Raw genomic sequence first — 8107 nt, forward strand, 5'->3', positions numbered from 1 at the left:
TTTCTATATATGGAAACATTTATTTTTATGTAATGATTTATAGTCACACAAAGTACATGTGACTTAGGATCATAAGTTTAAAAGTTTTCTTTACTTTTTTAAATTTCATGTCTAGTTAAATGGGTTCATATAAATTGAAACGGAGGGATTATTAATTTTCACTTTTCGACTCCAGTTTCTCTTTTCCTTCTGAATAGTTTGTTGTCTCACCCAAAATTTTACTTTTCTTGCGTTGGTTAAATTTGCGATACGTGTATTTAGTTCTATTTCTTCTTTTCTAAAATCCTCATTCTCTAGGATGGTTCTCTACAATTCAAGCTACGATCCTGTTGAAATACTTACATGTTACGAAATTGTGATTTGACTTGTATTATAAGTACTATTTTGCTTTCCATATTTAGTAGTTGTAACTGAACATGACTAATTCGCAAGGTAAATAGAGAATCGTTTACCACGTGGTTGATAAAAGAGTCATGAAATGATGGGTTTGAGCAAAAGTAAAAGAGTATAGAAGATGGTTATAGGAAATATTCAGAGAATCAAGGCTCTTACAAGTCACATCTCACCAACCAAGCAACTTCCACAAATAAGTAAACAAGTAAGACCATATGTCGGCCCCGGTTTGTTCACTTTACTAGTAATCAATGATTCACATTGACATAATTGTGCTGGACTTGGCATAAAAATAGTAAATTTTTCCCTTACAACACTATTACCTTATTAGTCCGTTCAAGGAAAAATAATAAATTTTTAAGTTTTCTTAATGAAATTTTTTATAACCAGACAAATGCCATGGCATATTTAAGATCAGACCTTTTAATTTTTTTTATAGTTACACAAATATTATAACATATGTAAGACCACATAAATCAAATATCTTTTTTTTTTAATTAAATTTTAAGTTAAATCAAATTATGAAAAATAAAGTAAAACGGAGAAAGTACAATTTTTGACAAACCACTATGAACTATTCTAAAAGGAATTATGCCATTGAGGTTTTTGGGGTAGTCAAAGTTCTTTATGGTTTCCGCGTCCATAGATGATGCTTAGCATATCTTGGGGTGGAATTAGCGTGAAAGAGAAAGGAAAAAGAAAAGGATGACATATAAGGTTTTTTCTTTTTCAAGTTATGCCTATCTATTACGTATTATGATTCGAATTGTATAAACATGTAATGTGTATAAGGTTTTGAGGTTTTAAGATTCTAGTTCTTTTCCAAATTGATGTTTAATCATATCATCTTTGAACTATATCACATATATACAGTTAATTTTTTTTGATGAAACAGTTTTTTTTTTTTTTTGATGAAACAGTGTTGAATGTTAACAGCACTTGGTCTAGTATGCCTCCCCACTAGGGGACTTGAATCATGCCCCTAAGACTTACGACGACTCCTAAACTCTAAATTTAAGTAGTGTAGATTAAAGTTGCAACTATTACAAAGTTTGGCATTGCTCACAATTACGTCTTTCTTTTTTCTTTCTGTTTTAATTTGTCAGCTTATAGAAGTTGTTGGCTAACATAAGATAAGAGTAACATTCGAATTTCATTAATACCACCACGGCCGAAAAACTTATTCACACAATTAGTAAACATAAATTTATTTTATTTTTTAAATATATTTATTATATATTGGGGTAGGAACTTATAAGATGAGGAATCAAACTATCACAGTAGTCAGCCGATTTCACTACCTCTACCCTTTAAAAACCATTCTTAGAATAACGAGTTATAGCTAAAAAAGCCTTTAACATGATTCTAAAAAAAAAAAAATTCACGGATAAACAATTTTGGCCTTGCCCTTCAAATTAGACGCGGATTAATGATTTGAAGCTTATGTATTCCTACAACGATTTTCAAGTTTACTTTACAATAATAACCTGGTTTACAGTCAAATATTTATAAATATTTAATATTCCATCTGTTTCAATTTATGTGAACCTATTTGCTTATTAATTTGTACCAAAAAGAATGACCTCTTTCTATATTTGAAAACACTTTACCTTTAGGCAATGATTTATAGCCACACAAAATAGATGTGACTCATTTAGGACCACAAGTTTAAAAGTCTTCTCTTCTTTCTTAAACCCCGTGCCTAGTCAAATAGGTTCACATAAATTGAAACGGAGGGAGTAGATTTTTTGATATATATACAAGGTATAGAATAAAGCTACTGTATTCACGTGAATCAGAAACGACACTCTAGATCCGCCCCTGCTCAAAATGGGTCATTTGCACATTACCCTTCAAAGGCACTGGTCTTTAATTTTTGCCGCTCAAATTGGTGGTTTTTAATTTTTGTCCTTCGCTAAAAATCCCTTGGTTTCGGGTTCGAACCCGCACTCAGTCAAAAATAAAAATAAAAAAATCACAAGGTAGAGTTTGGATTCGCAAGGCGGAGTTTTGCATGCCAATCTCTACCTCAGACAGAGTTTCAAACTCTACCTTAAAGCAGAGGCAATTTCTTTTTTATTGGAATTTTACAAACTTCTGCCTTAAAGCCTCACTTTTGCCCGAATAGGCCTAATTTTGGTTAAAAGTTTGCCTTAACGCAAACCTCTGCCTTAAGGCCTAACTTTGCTACAAACCTCTGCCTTGTGATTTTTTTTTTCATTGAGCTGGGGTTCGAACCCAGAATCTCGGGATATTAAGTGAAGGCCAAAAATTAAAGACCAACGCCTTTGAAGGACAATCCGCACAAAAAAATGGCTCAAAACCTCAAAAAATACCTTTTTTTTTTTTTGCACAAATTGCCCTTCATTTGGGGTGGTCTTTAATTTTTATCCTTCGCCTAATACCCTGAGGTTGTGGTTCGAACCCGGAGGTTTGCAAAATTCTGGCCAGGGTAGAATTTTGCAAATCTGTCTAGGCAGAATTTGGGCCTTAAAGGCAGAATTTGCAACTTGCAAATTCTGCCTTGAAGGCCAAAAGTTAAAGACTACCATTTTGAGGGACAGAAATTAAAGACCACCCCCAGCGAAGGCCAATCCTGCAAATTACCCAAATAATACAACATAGGCCCGTTAGTTGAACCCATGATCTGGATTTGGGCCTTACGTTTAGCAAAATTTGATCCATAATTATTATTCGATCGTTTGTTCATGGTCCCGAGTGCATGAGATAGTTAATAGTTTGGGAATTGTTGACCAATCGTGTGATAGATGCCAAAGCTGGTTCAAATTTGCTTACATAAGAACAGTTGAAAATAAAAGAAAGAAATATGGTTCTTTATCTTGCTAAGAATTTCATATATGTATTTGTTATTTAGCTCCACATTTTTTATCAGTAACTCCATATGTATGAGTTTGCTCACATTGTCGATCTCAAATTCGAATAAAAGAGAAAAGTTGCAGTAAGTTGATAATTATCATAAAACTAATCAATTTATGGTGAATACAACTAGGATTCCTATAGTAGACGTCAGTTTACTTAGAATAGAGGAACACTTGTTATTTTTTGTATGTTTGTTTACTTAGAATAGAGGCACAATTGTTATTTTTTGTATGTTTGTCATGTGCTCGTCGGAGAAAAGTTGTTTTCACTATATTAATTAAAAAACAAACTAAGGAGCCGTTTGGACAAGGTTTGAAATCATGGATGATTTGAAACCATGTTTGGACATGTAACTTGGATATCTTAAGTTGTATTTTCTCTTATAGACATAAAAACTCCACAAGTTGTGAAAACTATCAAAACATTCCCAATTCTTATACAATCTTACCAAATGAGCAAGTCATAGTTCATAACAAAATTAATTCGCTACTAGAAGGCCTTTCTAAAAATTACAACATCAATTGATCAAACTTTAGTTCAATAAAAAAGGAAAATTTAACATGAATAGTAATGTAACTACTTTTTAATATAATCCTCCCACATGGTAGACATAAATAAAGGTTCGTGAAAGTTAATGAGGTTGGTAAATGGTTGGTGGGAGTAATTGTTAAAAATATTTACCAACTTATGGGTCTTTTTTTTAAAATATAAACTTATGGGTTAAGTTTTATATTTTTTTTTTTTTGAAAACATGGTTTGAAACCCCAAATCATGCCTTTTTGGATGATTCGTGGTTTCAAACCAAACCATGAAATGAAATGCATGTCCAAACGCTGATTTCATCTCATGGTTTCAAACCGCATGTCCAAACGCCTACTAAACATATTTGTTCCTAACTTGTCTTGGTGATCAAATATACATTGAGTCGCGAATCATATTTCAACCCCGTAACTCAAAACACTTTGTAAACAATCTCGGGTCATTTGCACGATTGCCCTTCAAAGGCACTAGTTCAAACCTCGGCTCAATAAAAAAAAAAAAAAAGAATTTCGTAGCAAAATTAGGCGTATTCGGTGAAAATTTAGGCCTTAAGGCAGAGTTTTGTAATTTTTTTTATTTTTTTTGCCTTAATGCAATTCTCTACCTTAAGATAGAGTTTCGCCTTCAAGTATAAGGCAAAACTCTGCCTTGTAGAGTTTCGCCATGCCTGAAGGCAAAACTCTACTTAAGGCAGAGTTTGAGGCAAAACTATGTCTGGCTAATCCAAACTCTACCTTGCGTTTTTTTTATTTTTTATTTTTTGACTAAACGGGGTTCAGGCCCGAAACCAAAGAGTTTTTAGCGAAGAACAAAAATTAAAAATCATCAATTTGAGGGGCACAAATTAAAGAACAGTGCCTTTGAAGGGCATTCAGCACAAAAAAATGAACAATCTCTTGTTACCGTTGGTTAAAGAAAAACTCTATTCAATTAAGACATTTTTTTTTTTTTTTTTTAAGTTAGAGAATTAAGTAACTTATATTTTGCTTATACCTTCAAATAGCAGGTTACGCGCATCAACTTGTTGGGTTGAAGTCTTTTAGCCCATTTTAGTCTAAATTTGACAAATTAATTTGGGCAATTCGCAGCAATGTCCCTCATTCAGGGTGATCTTTAATTTTTGGCCCTTAAATTGCTGGTCTTTAATTTTTGTCCGTCGCGTAGAAATCCTGAGGTTCTGAATTCGAACTTCGGCTCCTGCAAAAAAATAAAAAATAATTTCTCAAGACAAGGCTTGGGAAAATTTATGCCGGATCCGGCATAAATTTTATGCTTTAAGGCAATTTATAAGGCAGACTTTTATGCCTTAAGGCAACTTTTGCTGGAGACAACATAAGTTGTCTTAAGGCATAACTAAAGTTATGCCGGATCCAACATAGGTTGCCTTATAAGACAAACTTTTAGTTATGCCTTAAGACAACATATGCCGGATCCGGCATAACTTTTGTTATGCCTTAAGGCAATTTATGCCGCATAAGGCAGACTTTTCTCAAAGCCTTGCCTTGCGAAATTATTTTTATTTTTATGTCTGAGCGGTAGTTCGAATCCAGAACCTCAGTATTTTTGGCCACCTTTTCAAGCGAAGGACAAAATTTAAAGACCACCAATTTGAGGGGAAAAATTTAAAGACCACCTCAACAGAAGGGCAATCCGCGCTAAAAAAAATGAATTAATTTGGTCTCAACCCATTGTTACTGCCCTTTTGATTCTAAGAGTTACCCGACTTGTAAAAATATTACCTATGTTACATTGAAAATGTATATAATTTAAATTAAAAAATATATAGTATGCGAACGTATCTATACATTTTTATACCATTCAAGTCTCAAGATATGTCTTCACCCATTTGCATAAGTTGGTGAAAATGGTTGCCCCACACCACGCGTCTAATTCTGTTAAAGGTTGTTCTAGAAATACTTAAATCAAATGCACACGTACATATAAATACTTTAAAATATATGGAAGAGGGCCTTACGTTTTCTTAATCATTATTTTAAACGTACACTATTCTAACTGTTTGTCGACTTATATAATAAACTAGATGGCGTATGCCCGTGCACACTCTGAATTATATGATGTATTTATGTGTATGTAGTTATGTACAATTGTAAAGATTTATGTATTGGGTAGTGATAATATATATATTTTATATTGCTAATAAACATATCTAAATTTGCACCATCGATGCATATATATAGATGAACATTAATACATATAAACAAATGTTATTTGTCTATTAAGTGAAATTATGTGAGCATGATAAAATAGTGAAAAGTAAAAGGAGTGTAAAAGTGACACGTGGCCAAAAATATAATTAATACCTGACACTTGAAATGACATCATCTGTTGTGATGCAATTTTTATGAGCAGGGGCAAAATAGGGAAAGTACGAATATATTTAATACCAAGCTACAGTAAGATTCTACTTTTAGCTAATGAAATTATTCAATGGCAAGTGCTTTGACCAAATTTCCCTTGATTTACGATCCACTTCTTCAACTCATGCTTTTATATAGTTTAGTTTTAAAAAAAGGAATTTGTCTATTACAAATTAAAAACTAAAAAAATGGAAGAAATTGCACGAATTGTCCTTCAAATGGGCTGGTATTTAATTTTTGTCTTTAGCAATTAATTTTAGGAGTAATTTCAATAATATACAATCCAGCATAAAATATTATATCCACGTAGTTATATTTTTAATTTACATCTGTATAACCAATTTTTTTTTACAATAGTGTTTATACACACGATATACAACATTATATACTTACTGTAAATAATGTGTCGATCTTATATAAAAGTGTATAATAATGTATAAAAAAGTTATTTTGGGTAATATTAAAAATATGAGTCATTTCAGGTAAATATTTTTCCAAATAGACATGGGCTGTTATTTTTCCTAAATTTTATACCTAGTGGCCATAAGTTTTTAATGGTGCGAAACATAACTTGTGAGATATTATGATACAGAAATATAAATTTATACCCCACAATTTTTTTTTTTTTGGAGGGACAAAAATTAAACAGCAACACAAAATAAGGGCATAAGTGACAATGAGCCTAAAAAATGGGGAGAAAGTTTTGGTAGGACCCACAGCACACGTGTGGATCCCCACCTTATTTTTTTATTTTTTACATGATTAGGAGCTGGATCTCCTAATTCTTCACGTGGATCTACTATTATGAAAGAGTGGACCCCACCTTAAATTTGTATTTTTATTGGTACTATTATGGAAAGTGGGCCCCAACTTAATTTTTTTTAAAGATTTTTCTACTATAGAAGAGTGGGCTCCACCTTTTTTTTTTTAATTTTTTTTTTACTATTATCGAAGACTATTTATAATTCGTCTTCTTGATGTTATTCCTCATTATTTGTGTGAGACGTATGTGTCTAAACTTATACCCAAAGGTATAAGTTTTAAATCTTTTGGTTTTATGACTTCTTTAGCCGTTTTTGTGTTCAATTTAAATCGTTATTTCTTTTTTCCCGAACTTCTCTTCTTTACATTTTCTCTAAGCGTACCTTTACCATTTTCTGAACTTATTATCATTATTTAAATATCCTTTTTTTTTTTGCAATTGTCTCCTAATTCTCCACGCGGATCCACCTTAATTTTTTTTATAATCTTTACTATTATAGAAGAGTAAGCCCCACCTTCATTTTTTTTTCATTCCTACTATTGTAGAAGATTGGGCCCCACCTTTTTTTTTTGTTTACAATTTTTCTACTATTAAAGATTAAAGAAGATTGGGGCTCACTTTTTTTTTTTTTTTTTTAGTGACTGGCGACCAAACTATATAGAAACTATGTTTCTATATAAGTAGTAATGAACCTCGAGATTTAGTGTTACAAAAACCATGTTTAGAGGATCAAATGATCAACCCTAAAATTATTCTAGAAATTAATGTAAGAGAATACATAATAATTCATTTATTAATTGGATGCAAATAACGATAATAAATTTCTCCATATAGAAACGTGGTAGGTGAGTAGGTGACTTGTGCTCTGTTGAATTGTTTATGCGTCAGGATAGGAGAGCTACATTCGTGGAGAAGGAAAACAAGTGGCACACAGTGGGATATTCTTTTGACTTTGTAGTTTTTGTTTCCTTTTGCATGGTTAAGGAGTAATTAAAGGCACTATTGAAAAATTAATAATATTTTTGATACACATACACTGCCAAATTTTAATGGAACAATAAGTATTTCTCTACACTAATTGTATATTTGATACTGCTGCTTCATTGTGCAGCTTCTTGAAATGTTGTCTTCAAGTATTATTACTCAAAAAAAA

This window comes from Lycium barbarum, chromosome 6, assembly GCF_019175385.1.
Source record: "Lycium barbarum isolate Lr01 chromosome 6, ASM1917538v2, whole genome shotgun sequence".
Lineage (NCBI taxonomy): Eukaryota > Viridiplantae > Streptophyta > Magnoliopsida > Solanales > Solanaceae > Lycium > Lycium barbarum.